Below are 12,416 nucleotides of genomic sequence, written 5' to 3'. Positions count from 1 at the left end.
GCCTTCAAAACTGATACATAATTCACTTTGCTAGTAACATAATTTATAGAATATGCCTCTATTTCAACGTGCCATCCTTAATGAACTCATTTAGGGTATAAGATTATTCATATCATTTCATAAAAAAGAAGGTTATGGCACAAATCAAATTGTCTTAAGGGTTATTAATGATTTTAGTTTTCTAGTCGAGCTGTCCTAAGACATCAAATAGGGTAGGGTGAAGATTTGGCCTAGTGTGTTTAAGGTTATTTGATGAGATTTAGGCATTTTGGTTTTGATGCATTGGAGATTACAACATAATATTGACATATCAAATTACTATAATCTAGATTTTTTAAAAAAAATCATGTTTGCTTAGTTTTCTAGAAATGCAATTTTTTTTTTAAATCAACTATCTCATTATTCATTGCCTAGGAATAGAATCAAGTGAAGATAAGGTTTACAAATTCAAGTTCACACCTTTTAAAGGGTTATGGTTGGTGAATGAAATTATTCGAGAAAATTAAAACATGAAAGTGGTCAGAAAAATGGGTGAGGGTATTGGATGAGTTTATTTTTTCATAGTAGTTACTAATTCCTTTGAGATTCTTGTCACTTTAAAAAACATATATTTCCCTTTGAAAATGCTATTTTTTTAATTTTTTTCATGATCTTGAAAATTACTTATATGGGACTTTATTCTTAGACAATTTTATATCAATTTTTTTGAATTTTTCTCAAATAAGAGTTAGAAAAAATATATAAAAATTTACAAATCCAATCTAATCAATCAATATGTTATCATTTACAAAGTCAAAAAATTAAAAATCATTCCTTTTGTATAAATAATAATCTAACTCTTAAGAATTTCCCAAAACAAATTTATGTACAAAGCTAGAAAGGTCAAACATTATCTGTGATCATCAATTATGTTTTTCATGTCCACAATGTTATCTTTCATCTTGGGCTTATTCACTATAAGATTTTTAATCGTATTCTATATTCAACTTTTTGACACTTTTGCCAAACTCATGTGAAAAGAAAGAGTAATTTGAAAAAAACTATGCTCCATCAAACTTTCTTTCATCATGATCTTTTATTGCAAAAATTTTAGGATTTTTTTTTGTTTTTATGTTTTCACCCATAGAAAGCACTTTTTATGATGGGATGTCATGAGAATACATGAATTGCATGATATTTCCATGATTAATTTATGAATACATAATTTGAAAAAAAATTGTGCTCTATTAAACTTTCCTTTATCACGATATTTTCTTACAAGAACTTTAAGATTTTTTTTTTTTTAATGTTTTCACCCATAGGGAGCACTGTTTATGATGGGATGTTATGAAAATACATGAATGGCATGATATTTTCATGATTAATTTGTGAATGTATGTATAATAAAAATGAGGCAGACTTCCCTGAAATGCAATGCATGCACCATTCAAGTTTGATGAGAATCATATTTTTTATCTACGTATGTGCACCATGTAATAAACATACTTGCATGAAATGAAATATATCTACCATGTGATTGTAATGGTAAATATCAATTAAGACCATTAAATAAAAAATAAGGATGACATATGATTAATTTTTGGCCTAACTATCTAAAAAATGGATCCACAACGAAATCGTCAAACTGTCATAACAGTTTTGAGATTGCTAGATGAATTTAAAAACAAACTAACTTGTCACCAATTTTTTTTAGCTAGGTGTTATTGGTCACCTATTAAAACCTATCTTTTTAATAAAATTTTAAAATTAATTAAAATTTATTAAAAAAAGATAATTTTAAGATTAGCGAAACAATTTGGATTAGAGAGTCGGTTATGTGTGGGAAAGAATTAGCACATCCATAGTATTCGTTTAAAACGGTATCAATTAATTATGTGTTATTCATTAATCTTGGCAAAAATGGTCTTTAATTTTGATGTTAAAAATAATTTCCTTGATTTCCCTTTTTCATTTTTTTATTTTTTTATTTAGAAAAATAAATTTGAACCTTGTTATTGAAATAAATATAAAAACATTTCAATATGCCGGTAACATTAAAAGAATTTTTCTCATCTAAATATTTTTTAGGCATCGCTACTCAAAATATCTTGAAATCTCTTCATCGAATAAAAATTTCTTTTGCCTCATTTTTATTATTTAGTTTTTTTTAGCTTTAGTCTTTTTTATAGAGAAAAAGAAAATTTTTATTGTATTAAAGATTTTTTATAAATACTTCAATACACTAGTAGTATTTAAAAAAAATCTTATTACCTAGAGATTTCTTCTTAGAAAACCATAGAATCTCGTCATCAGATAAATTTTTTTTTCTTATTTTATTTTTATAATTTTTTTTTCCAAATTTAAAAATGACCAAAAGTTTAGAAATTATTTTAATTTATTATTATTTATTATTATTTTAAAAAGGTAATTTACATTTATTTTGGAAATTTGAAAATTAAAACATGTGTAAACAAGAAAATAAATAAAATAATAATAATAATAATAATAATAATAATAATAATAAGAATCAAAATATGAAATTACTTAAATCAGCTGGTCTGGGAGTGGTTCAATAGCTTTAACTCGATTTGGTTCGGTTAGGTCGACTTCAAACTAAAAGGGAAATAATGGTTCAGTTGTAGTTTGGTTCAGTTAGACCGATCTGAGCTAATTAGTATAAGCCAAAACGGGTAAGGTGTGCAGGTTTTAGGTTGACTTGTGGGTTGACACGTGAATCTAGAATGTGTCAAATGACGTAGTTTTGTCTTTTTTTTTTTTAACTATAAAACATAGTTTTTTTTTTTTTATGTTTCATTTTACACCTTACTCATAAAAAAACACTATTTACCCACAAACAAGGTTCAATAGCCAAGTTCAAAAACCAACCTAGAATTTGATCGGTGGCCGCTGTGCACCGTTTTCTCGCTGATCGCCAACCGTTGATGATCGTTACTGAAAATTTTCTTAAAACACCCACCGACTCCTTTTTCCTTCTTCTCAGTTCTAGCCTTATTTTTTGCTAAAACTTGTCATAAAGCCCTAGATTTGAGCCTAAATGTCGTGACTTTCACTCTTTTAAACACCCATTTTCACCACTTCGTTCATCCCCATTCTTAATTGTGTTCTTCACCTTGTTGTAGATAACATATACTCTATAAGTCTTAACCCAAAACCCTTTGAAATCCCTCAAAATCAAAAGCTTTATTTTTTACTTTTATGAAAATTTTTTTATGGCTCATCTTTCCAAAGGATGTGATCTTTTTTTTTTTTATTGGGTGTAATTTTTTTGTTGTTTTTTTGGTGGTTTTGGTTGTTTGGTAGAATGGGTGTTCAGTTAGGGTTTTTTTAGTGGTTTTTTTTTTGTTTTTTTATATGTTTTTAAAGGGGAAAGTTCAATTATGACAAGTGTTGGGTATGGTAGGCTGCGATGATTTTTTTTTTTTTTTATGCTTTGGGTTCTTAGCAATGGTGAGGGAAAAGATATTATTGACATTTGATTGTAGTGTTGTGTGTTGCTAGTGGATGGTGGGTGAAGGTAGTATGGGCTTTATTTTCAACGTCCTTTGAAATTGGCCTCCCTTTTCTATTCATTTTCAATAGGTGTTTTATGGGCATCTTCTAATTTTAGATTCAATAAAAGATTCAATAAATAAGGTGGATGATTGGGTAAAATGGGGTGGTTGGCAATTGAAATTCAACTACCATGGTGGCCGTAGGGGCGACTTTGTAAGGTAAGGTGCCTAGGTTGGGGCAAAAACCTAGGTGGTGTTGTGTAAGGTAGTAGGCTATAGTTTTTTTTAGTTACTTTTTAATTAAGAAAAAATTTAAAATTGGGCTCCTTTCAATTTAGGCAATGGGCCTTCGAGCTCTAATGACCAACTCTAAGCTTTTAGGCCCAAATGACCCACATAATAGACTTATATATCAAATACAATCATGATTTAAATGGTTTAAAATGGACTCAGACCTGGCATAACAGTCGTAATTGATTTTAATTAATTTGGATAAAATTAAATGTTTACAAATAAAAAATTTTTATGGGACGAATCGATTCAAGTCAGGTTTGAATAATTTTTTAAAAGTCCTGTTTAAGGTTTAATTCAATTTGTGGAGATCAAAAAGTTCAAAATTTTAAAAAAATTATTAAAATATTATTAAATTTTAATATTTTAAATATATTTTAAATTAAAATAAAAAATAATAAAAATATTTTAAATTAGGTCAAGTGAGTAACTCGACTCCCGAGAATAACAAAATTAAGAATGTCATATCCACTAAGATCATGAGATTCAAAATTTTTATCAATTAAACACGAAAAAAAAATTCACTTGCACGGGTGAGATGTTTGTCATCATGAATAGGGCTTTCACATGTGCTTTCCATTTAGAAGCCATCAATTATTACATTGTTATCATCATAGTCATATAAATTTTGTGGTGCATATAGCATGAAAAGATATATGCAAAAGCTCCTTGATTATCCTATGACTTCTGAAAAAATTACCTCCAAAAGGCATATTATAAGATGCAATCTTTCTTTATTTTATTTTATACAAGAAGGAGCGCATTGGCTCAAACCTTATTATGATCTCTACTCAAATTCCACTCTTCCCGTTCCACAATCTAAGCACAAGTGAAAATGATATTTGTCCTCTTATATTCTGCTTGATTATCATTTGACAATTAAAATGAGAAAGCATTAACAAAGTAATAGCTTCTTATTCACTACATCATTCGGTGGCAAAAAAAAAAAAAAAAAAGCAGTAGTTAGTGTCACATCTCAAATATTAAAAATTTAGAGTACAACAATATTATATACTCATAAGAGGAATCTTATTAGCATGTAAAGTTACAAATATTGAATTAAGCAAAAATCAAATCCTTAAAAATTTCTCACGTAAAACTTTACAAAACCTCAAATTTCCAAAATATAAAAGATATACGAGTATACAACCTCTTCAAAGATACATGTTCCACTAATTAACGATCTTTCAAAAATTAAAATAAAATACCCAGATCCAAAGGCTATATAGAAGACAAATGACATGCATATACTAATACATAATATGTAAATAATTAAAATATTAAAAAATATCATTTGGAATTAATTAACTCAAATGATAATTGATACGGGTGGGATAAAATATTGGTTGAGATCTTATATTCGAACCGAAATATCCAAATAATAAAATTATAAAGACAGATATAAGGGTGAGATATAGACTTAAAGCTATAATCTTAATGAGATAAAAGTAATCATGTAAATTCTGGTGGGAATGACAATTTAATAAATCCATATATACTAATAAAGATTAAATATTAATCGGCTGTTAATTTAATTGATTTCAAGATTAAGAGTTTGAATTCAAATAGCTTAAAAAAATTTGTAAAATAGAAATAAAAAGTAACTGGATGGATGTATCTAAATACAAGGACGTCAATTATCAAGCTAAAGTGATCTTATTAATCAATTCTGGATTGAAGGTTTTTCTGCTCTTGACTCATTAGCAAAGCCAAAACAGACAAAAGTATATAAGAATGACATCCAAATGAATTAAAGTTCCGTGTGGAGGGAATCCTAAACTCTAAGAAAAAGCCAAAAAGAACAAGTTTGATATTTGAAACAAGGAAGAGGAAAGTGAAGAAACAAATGGAAGCAAATGTCAGTTATTATGGGCGACCGAATAAACACAACTGAGAAGGATCGGAGGCTGAGGATTTTGTTATTTGACAGCGACACATCATGTTGTTCCGGAGACACTTGGATGGCTACTGAGCCATGCGCATGCCACTGGCTAACAACCCTTAAACCCCAATCCTAACCCCACATTCACCGACATCACCGGTCCTTCACTGACTCCTCGCACTGTTGGTCTGCTTCTTCTTGACCCCACCCTCTTTACCTTCCTTTGGTTCATATCGTTGATAAGGTTCGAGTGAGTTCACTGTTGAGAGCAGACTTGCTGTGGTTTCAGAGGCCTTGTGTTTGTCGTTTTGCACATTTATCATGTATCAATATTTGTTAGAGCATGAGGTTAGGAAAAATTAAGAAATTGAGTAAAATTTTCAAGGTTTTTTTTTTCTTTTTAAAGATTTTATTCATTTTCATTACTTATTAATTAACGTGTAAAACGGCTACATAAAAATTTTGAAAATATAATAAAATTTGATGATTGATTGCGTTTACGAAATCAATTTATTAAACATTAATTTTTTATAAAAAAATTTTTATAGCAAGATTTTATGAAAATAATATGAAATTTATTATATAATTGAAGAAAAATTTAACATAAATAATTATATCTTGAATTATTCGATTTTTCATAATCAAGATCTATTTATAATAAAATAAATATGTTTTTATATATACATGATCATGCAAATAAATATTTATTTATAAAGATATAAGTGATCAAAAATATATTTGTTTAAACAAACATAATTTTTAATATGTAATTATATTTTTTAAAACTACATATCTTTTAAGGTCATGTATAATTCGCGTGATATATTATTATTGAAAATATTTTAACAATATTTCCATGCTTTTTCGAGTCTATGATTCGTGTGAGCTTCAGATTTCGTAGTTGGCTCGCACGAAGTGGGGTTAGCCGGTTAGGTATGTGTTAAATATTGACATTTGTTTGATTTGAAAGGAATAAACAAAGGAGATTTATAAAAAATAAAAAAGAGCATGAGCCTTGAAGGTGCATCATAGGAGCTTTAGTTTTTTTTTATACAATACTAATTGGGAGTACAATCTCTACGAAAAAGACGTCGAAATGATTTGCAGTTCAGTTTCCTCTAAAAATGGGTACTTGATTGTTTAAATGTATTTATCAAATTTTATAATTAGTTTATGCAATTTTATAATTTATTAATACTAAACTTTTAATTTTAGTAATTAAAATTAAACTTTTAACGATTTCAAATATAAAAATGGATTTAAAATTCGAATTTAGAAATGAAACAGTATTGATAATTTCGATTGAGTAATAATCTTATTCAATTGGCAAATCATGATTAAAATTTTATGTACGGATATTTAGAAAACGAATTATTAGATCATTAAATTAGGATTGACTTAAGTAAAATTATCATTGACCACTAAATTAAATATGATGAAATTAGTTATCGTTAATGTTATCATTTATGTTTAGAAAGAATGTTTGTTTGCCATATGGTTAAAAGGTTAGATTCTTTTGAGTGCTTAAGAGTTGAGTCCTGTCAAGGATCAGGCAAACGGCCAAAATTCTAAACCATAAACAATATTTAAATAAATTTTTTATTAAAAATTTAATTTTAATAATTAAAATTTAAATTTAAATATTATCAAATATAAAAAAAATTTTCATTGGATAGTGTGGCGGTATATAAAAAGAGTTCGCGTTATCCGAACGGTCCTGGTGGATATTAATTTGTTAGCCCTTTTGATGATTAAATTTTTAAACGATGCCAACTTATATCTATCACCATTGCACCAGGTTCAGAAGACAGCGTTCACTTGACAATTGAAGAGGTAGTAGAGGAGGCATCCTCTGCTTTGAAATGGCAGCCCTTGATTCCTGCTGGGGCTAGAAACAGGAGGAAATCAGGCGGTTAAAATGTGAAAGAGACCAAAGGGTGTGTGCCCAGAAGAGGAACACTTTTGTTTGGTAATGAAGAAATGACAACAGTAGAGCGAGAAATCCGGTGAGAAGATTAGGCAGGGGTACGGAGGAGGAATCTGATGAGGACATGACGCGTCCGAAATCAGAGGGGGGACCCAATAATTGCACCCCACGCTGCCCGACACTTATGATTCTGTCTGTACCGTCCCACTTCCATCAATCCCCCTCAATCTCTGTCCTCTTCTTTCACGCTATATATCTACTCCTATGACTCCCTCTCCTTTTTTTTTTTTTTTTTTTGGGATTTTTATTTTTCTTCTTTGATTCAAATTCTTTTGGCCCCCAATGCTTTAGCCAGACACTGTTCGGAATTGGCAATGGTAGCTGACCCTTCAGCATGCTTGTCCGGCCCCCTCTATTATTAGGACAATGACAATGGCAATGGCACAGTTTGCACCCAAAGCAATGGAGTTTTTGGAGTTGAATTGGATATTCCAAATTGGAAAAGTCATTTTGAAAAAGACACTGTATTTATTAAGTTCTGAAGTGTAGTTTTCTTCGTCTGCTGGAATGTCCCCTCAAAGTTTGATTTTTCTAGCATAGGGGAGAAAATTGTTGTTACCTAAAAATAGAACCCTATATTTTATACTATGCACCCTTATTATTGCTTCAACAAATAATGCAAAGCTTGGTTATGGTTATCCAAAAAAGAAAAAGAAAATACATAGAATGATAGAAATTTCCTTACAATCTTAATAAATGCCTTGTAATTTGGATTATTTGAATGTTGTAGCTACCTTCACTATACTTACAGTACTTTAACAATTCAATTATGTATTTAGTACTGCTTCTGCCATCATCAGAATTGGAATTAGTATTCTTTGAACTTTGTCATCTTCCATTACTGATTGCTTCACATGTGGAACATCATTACAGAAACCAAAATACTTGCACCAATAGGACCCTTATTTGACTGCTTATCCGTTTGATGATTAGCATTTCTTCTGTCATTGAACCTAAAAGGCCACAAGGAAAAAAAATCCAAAAAGAACTTAAAAGTTGACAACACCAAGCCGCATTCCAAGCTAATAGAGCCGGCCCTCAACAGAGCCCATTCTGTAGCTGACTGATCTAATTGTCGTGCCTAACAGAACACTGTCAAGCCTGCTCTCTCTCTCCTGCTCATATAACCTTCGGAACATGTTGCACTGTCCAACAGATTCTCTTCCTATCCTTATTCTCTCTCCCCATAAAACTCCCCTTCACTCTCCCACACAGCAAGCAAATCCGAAACTACCCACCAGAAAAAAATAAAAAGACAAACTTTCTAAGCCAACGCAACAATAACAAAAATAGAGACTTGAAGCTGTAACTTAAGCCACTTTCTTTTGTCTGAAAATGAGATCAGATTCCGGAGATCAAAACAGACGTTTAACCAAGGCCCTTAACCCAGGAGCTCCCCCACCAGAACAAGAACAGCTACCTTGTCCACGCTGTGACTCCACCAACACTAAGTTTTGCTACTACAACAACTATAACTTTTCTCAGCCTCGCCATTTCTGTAAGTCCTGTCGCCGTTACTGGACTCATGGTGGCACTCTCAGGGACATCCCTGTTGGCGGTGGCACCAGGAAAAATGCTAAGCGTTCACGCACCACCACCAGCACCCATGGCACCTCCATTTCTGCTACCAATTCTGCCACCACCACCACAAGTCATACTCATAATAGCTTCCCATTACCTGCCACCCCGGTTTTGTTGCCAATCTCAGCCAATCAGGGAACTTTTGGTATTGGTGGGGATTCGAAGGGCAATGGGGGTGGAAGCATTTGTGGAAGTTTTACTTCATTGTTGAATACTCAAGGGCCTGGTTTTCGAGCTCTTGGTGGATTTGGGGTCGGTATTGCTCCAGCACTTGAAGATGTTGGGTTTGGGCTTGGGAGAGGAATGTGGGCTTTTTCAGGAATGGCAGATGGAGCTGCTGCTGTTGGTGGTAATGGTGGGGCTGCTACAGGAATGGGAAACACATGGCAGTTTGAAGGTGGAGAAACTGGGTTTGTTGGCGGGGATTGCTTTTCTTGGCCTGATCTTGCTATTTCAACCCCAGGAAATGGGCTCAAGTGAATCTGCTCTTTTGAGCTCATTGTCTTTTTCATGTTGTTTTTTTTTTCTTAAATGGAAACTTTTTTTTTTAGTACAAGGTGAATTAGTGAGTGGGTGAGATTAAACTATTAGCTATATTAAGGTAGAGATAGGACTATGACCTTTTGTTTTTGTTCTTTTGGTGACTCAATGCCATGTGATTTGGTTTGTTTTGTCTACCATTTTTGTGTAGGGACGTGGCTCAAAATGATGAGTGTGTAGTTTTTGGTGTTGATATGCTAAAACTTTACGTGCTTTTTCCAACTACCAGCATTTTTCTCACAATTTTTATCGGAGCCAGCAAAAAATTTAGATAGCAGTGTGTTTAAGATGATGGCTAATGGCTTTTATTTATTTTTTATTGATTTTGTTTAACCAGATGGACTGCCAGTAATGTCCACTAAAAAATTTATCAAGTACAAATTACCAGCAGACATGCCCATTTTGAAGTTTGAAGAATTTGTGGGAAGAATGTGTAAGAATTGGCCGTAATCCTAGAAACAACTGAAGCACATTGCAATTACTTTCACTCCTATGGTAATTATAGAACTGTGAACTCAAATTTGATTTTGATTCCAAATACTACATATTTAGCTTCACCATTTATATTAACTCCGACCTATGATTTTTATTAGGCTTTCTACTTGACCTATTAACCACTCTGGGCCTACAAAATTTTTTCTGGAAGAGAAAGATCTCTGTTAGTTTCTCCAGATTGTAATGGCTTGATTGTTAGTTTTCACTTTTCAGCCTGTTCTATGGTTTTGTGGTTAGTCCTCAAACATCTTTCTAGTCTTTTTTTTTTTTTAATGTATATTTACTACTACTATTAACTAAATCACCTTCCCATCCCCTCCCTGAAAAAAAAAAAGTGTTTGATGGCGAAGTCAACATACTGATGTGACGCTCTTGAATTTGGATGAATTTAAGTGATCTGGCTCCCTTTCAGTTTTCATGCCACATCCTTCTTTGAAAATTGACGAGCATCCAAAACGATGGCTTTCAACCTGGAATGCTACTGTTGTTTTGGCTTACAAGCAGTTACTAATCTCTACTTACTAGTAGATGTGCTATTTCTTTTGTTTTTATTTCGTGTCATCAAGAATCAATCTATTTTTATCATTCCTTTACCAAATTGAATTTCAGAATTGGAAGAGCGGGCCATCAAAAGGTAACGTTTTCGGAAGCTGCATTTGACAGAAATTTAGAATGGAAGTTCTCTGTTTTCTATATCTAAAAGTAGAGCTAGCTGCTGATATTTACTGAGGATTCTCTTTAAATTTAAGCAGCGGAAAGAACCTGGTGGATGTCCAGAATTGGCTATGTATTGTTCCTCCAATCATCTAAGTAGAATAAATATACATTAATTGGAATTGCTAGAAATTTTCTTTATTTCTTGAACATGAAAATGTTAAACTAAATGTAGATAGACATTTCGACAGAAGCACACAATTGGCTGCAAGAATTTAATTTTATGGTGGTTAAAAGTCAGTAGAAAATCTAGATTTCATGTTGTAAATGCAACCCCAAAAATTGCAAATTTTCGTCTGTAGTTATTACACTTCCTCTCAATGGACCTTTTGCTTTTGCACTCACGAGTTACAGCTTTACTGCTTTTAATGTTCCAACTTAAAAGTTCTGTCGGTATGAATTTACTGGTCTAGACTCTGGAGTATACTTTGTGATCTGATGCAGAAGGCTAAAACTCGTTGGAGCTAGTGAACTATGGAAGGGAATGCAACCGACCGATTTGATGCTACCAAGGGGGCTGAAGCCAACATTAAACCATACAATGCCCCGTGTAATAGCAGCTGGAAATGAGGTACTCCCTGTTGGTTTAGCAGCCAAAATGCTTCCAGCTATGAACAACCTTTAAAAGCTGCCTTGGCAGCTGCCAACCTTAAACATTCCTGTTACCTCAACAGTATTAGGAACATCTTTTCGTCTTTCAATAACACAATTTGGCCTGAGAGTGAAGTTCCTGTAAGAATATAAATACCTACTTTACTTAATGTACATCCTTCCCTAGTCGGAAGTATACTTTGGATCCTTCTTAAGGCGCCTGATGACTTTTCAAACATGAACTTTTAAAAAGTTGCAAAGAATTAGAAATAAAAATCGTCACCTAGATGTGGTCATATGTTCCCAACATAATTGGGTAGGTGTCCCAACTCTTACACATATGGTAGTGATATGATTTTAGTAGTCAATCATACATCTGATCATATATATAAAGTATCATATATATAAAGCATATATATCTCTTAATTTATGAACTTAACTCATCCATGACATTTAATATTTACACACATATCAGTTAAGTCATAAGAGTATGAATGTTGTTGAAGTCAGCTACAACCACCCTCGGAAAACCTTTGTTTTAAGTAAATTGCTAGTTGATCATTAGCACTATCATCCCATCCCCATGTCCAACTACAGAATTAATGTTCGTTGGACTACAATTAAAAATGCTTCTACTGGTTGAGAACTAAAACTGATAAGCTATTTTACCTGTTATAGAGCAAATGCACCTATTCTTCACCTCCTTTAGAAACTTGGGAGAAAACTCAAATATCATGATTCAATGATGTATTCCACCCCCTGCACACCAGCCTGAAGCCAGCAGAACATAGTCCAGTGTGCAAGAGATGGAATATAACATAAATCCATGTCAAACCACCAAAGT

At 32.1% G+C, this 12,416-nt stretch overlaps 1 pseudogene across 1 annotated transcript; it reads left to right on the top strand.

Annotated features, from left to right (window-relative positions):
* The first annotated feature begins 8,260 nt into the window (after positions 1–8,260).
* On the top strand, positions 8,261–12,416 carry LOC111292678 (dof zinc finger protein DOF3.4 pseudogene; annotated as a pseudogene). Its single transcript, XR_016345678.1, has one exon. The product of XR_016345678.1 is annotated as a dof zinc finger protein DOF3.4 pseudogene (transcript).

The sequence above is a fragment of the Durio zibethinus genome, chromosome 10 (assembly GCF_047325235.1).
Source record: "Durio zibethinus cultivar Kanyao isolate XHJ-2024 chromosome 10, ASM4732523v1, whole genome shotgun sequence".
In the NCBI taxonomy this organism is placed as follows: domain Eukaryota; kingdom Viridiplantae; phylum Streptophyta; class Magnoliopsida; order Malvales; family Malvaceae; genus Durio; species Durio zibethinus.
This window is presented reverse-complemented; position numbering and strand designations above follow the sequence as displayed.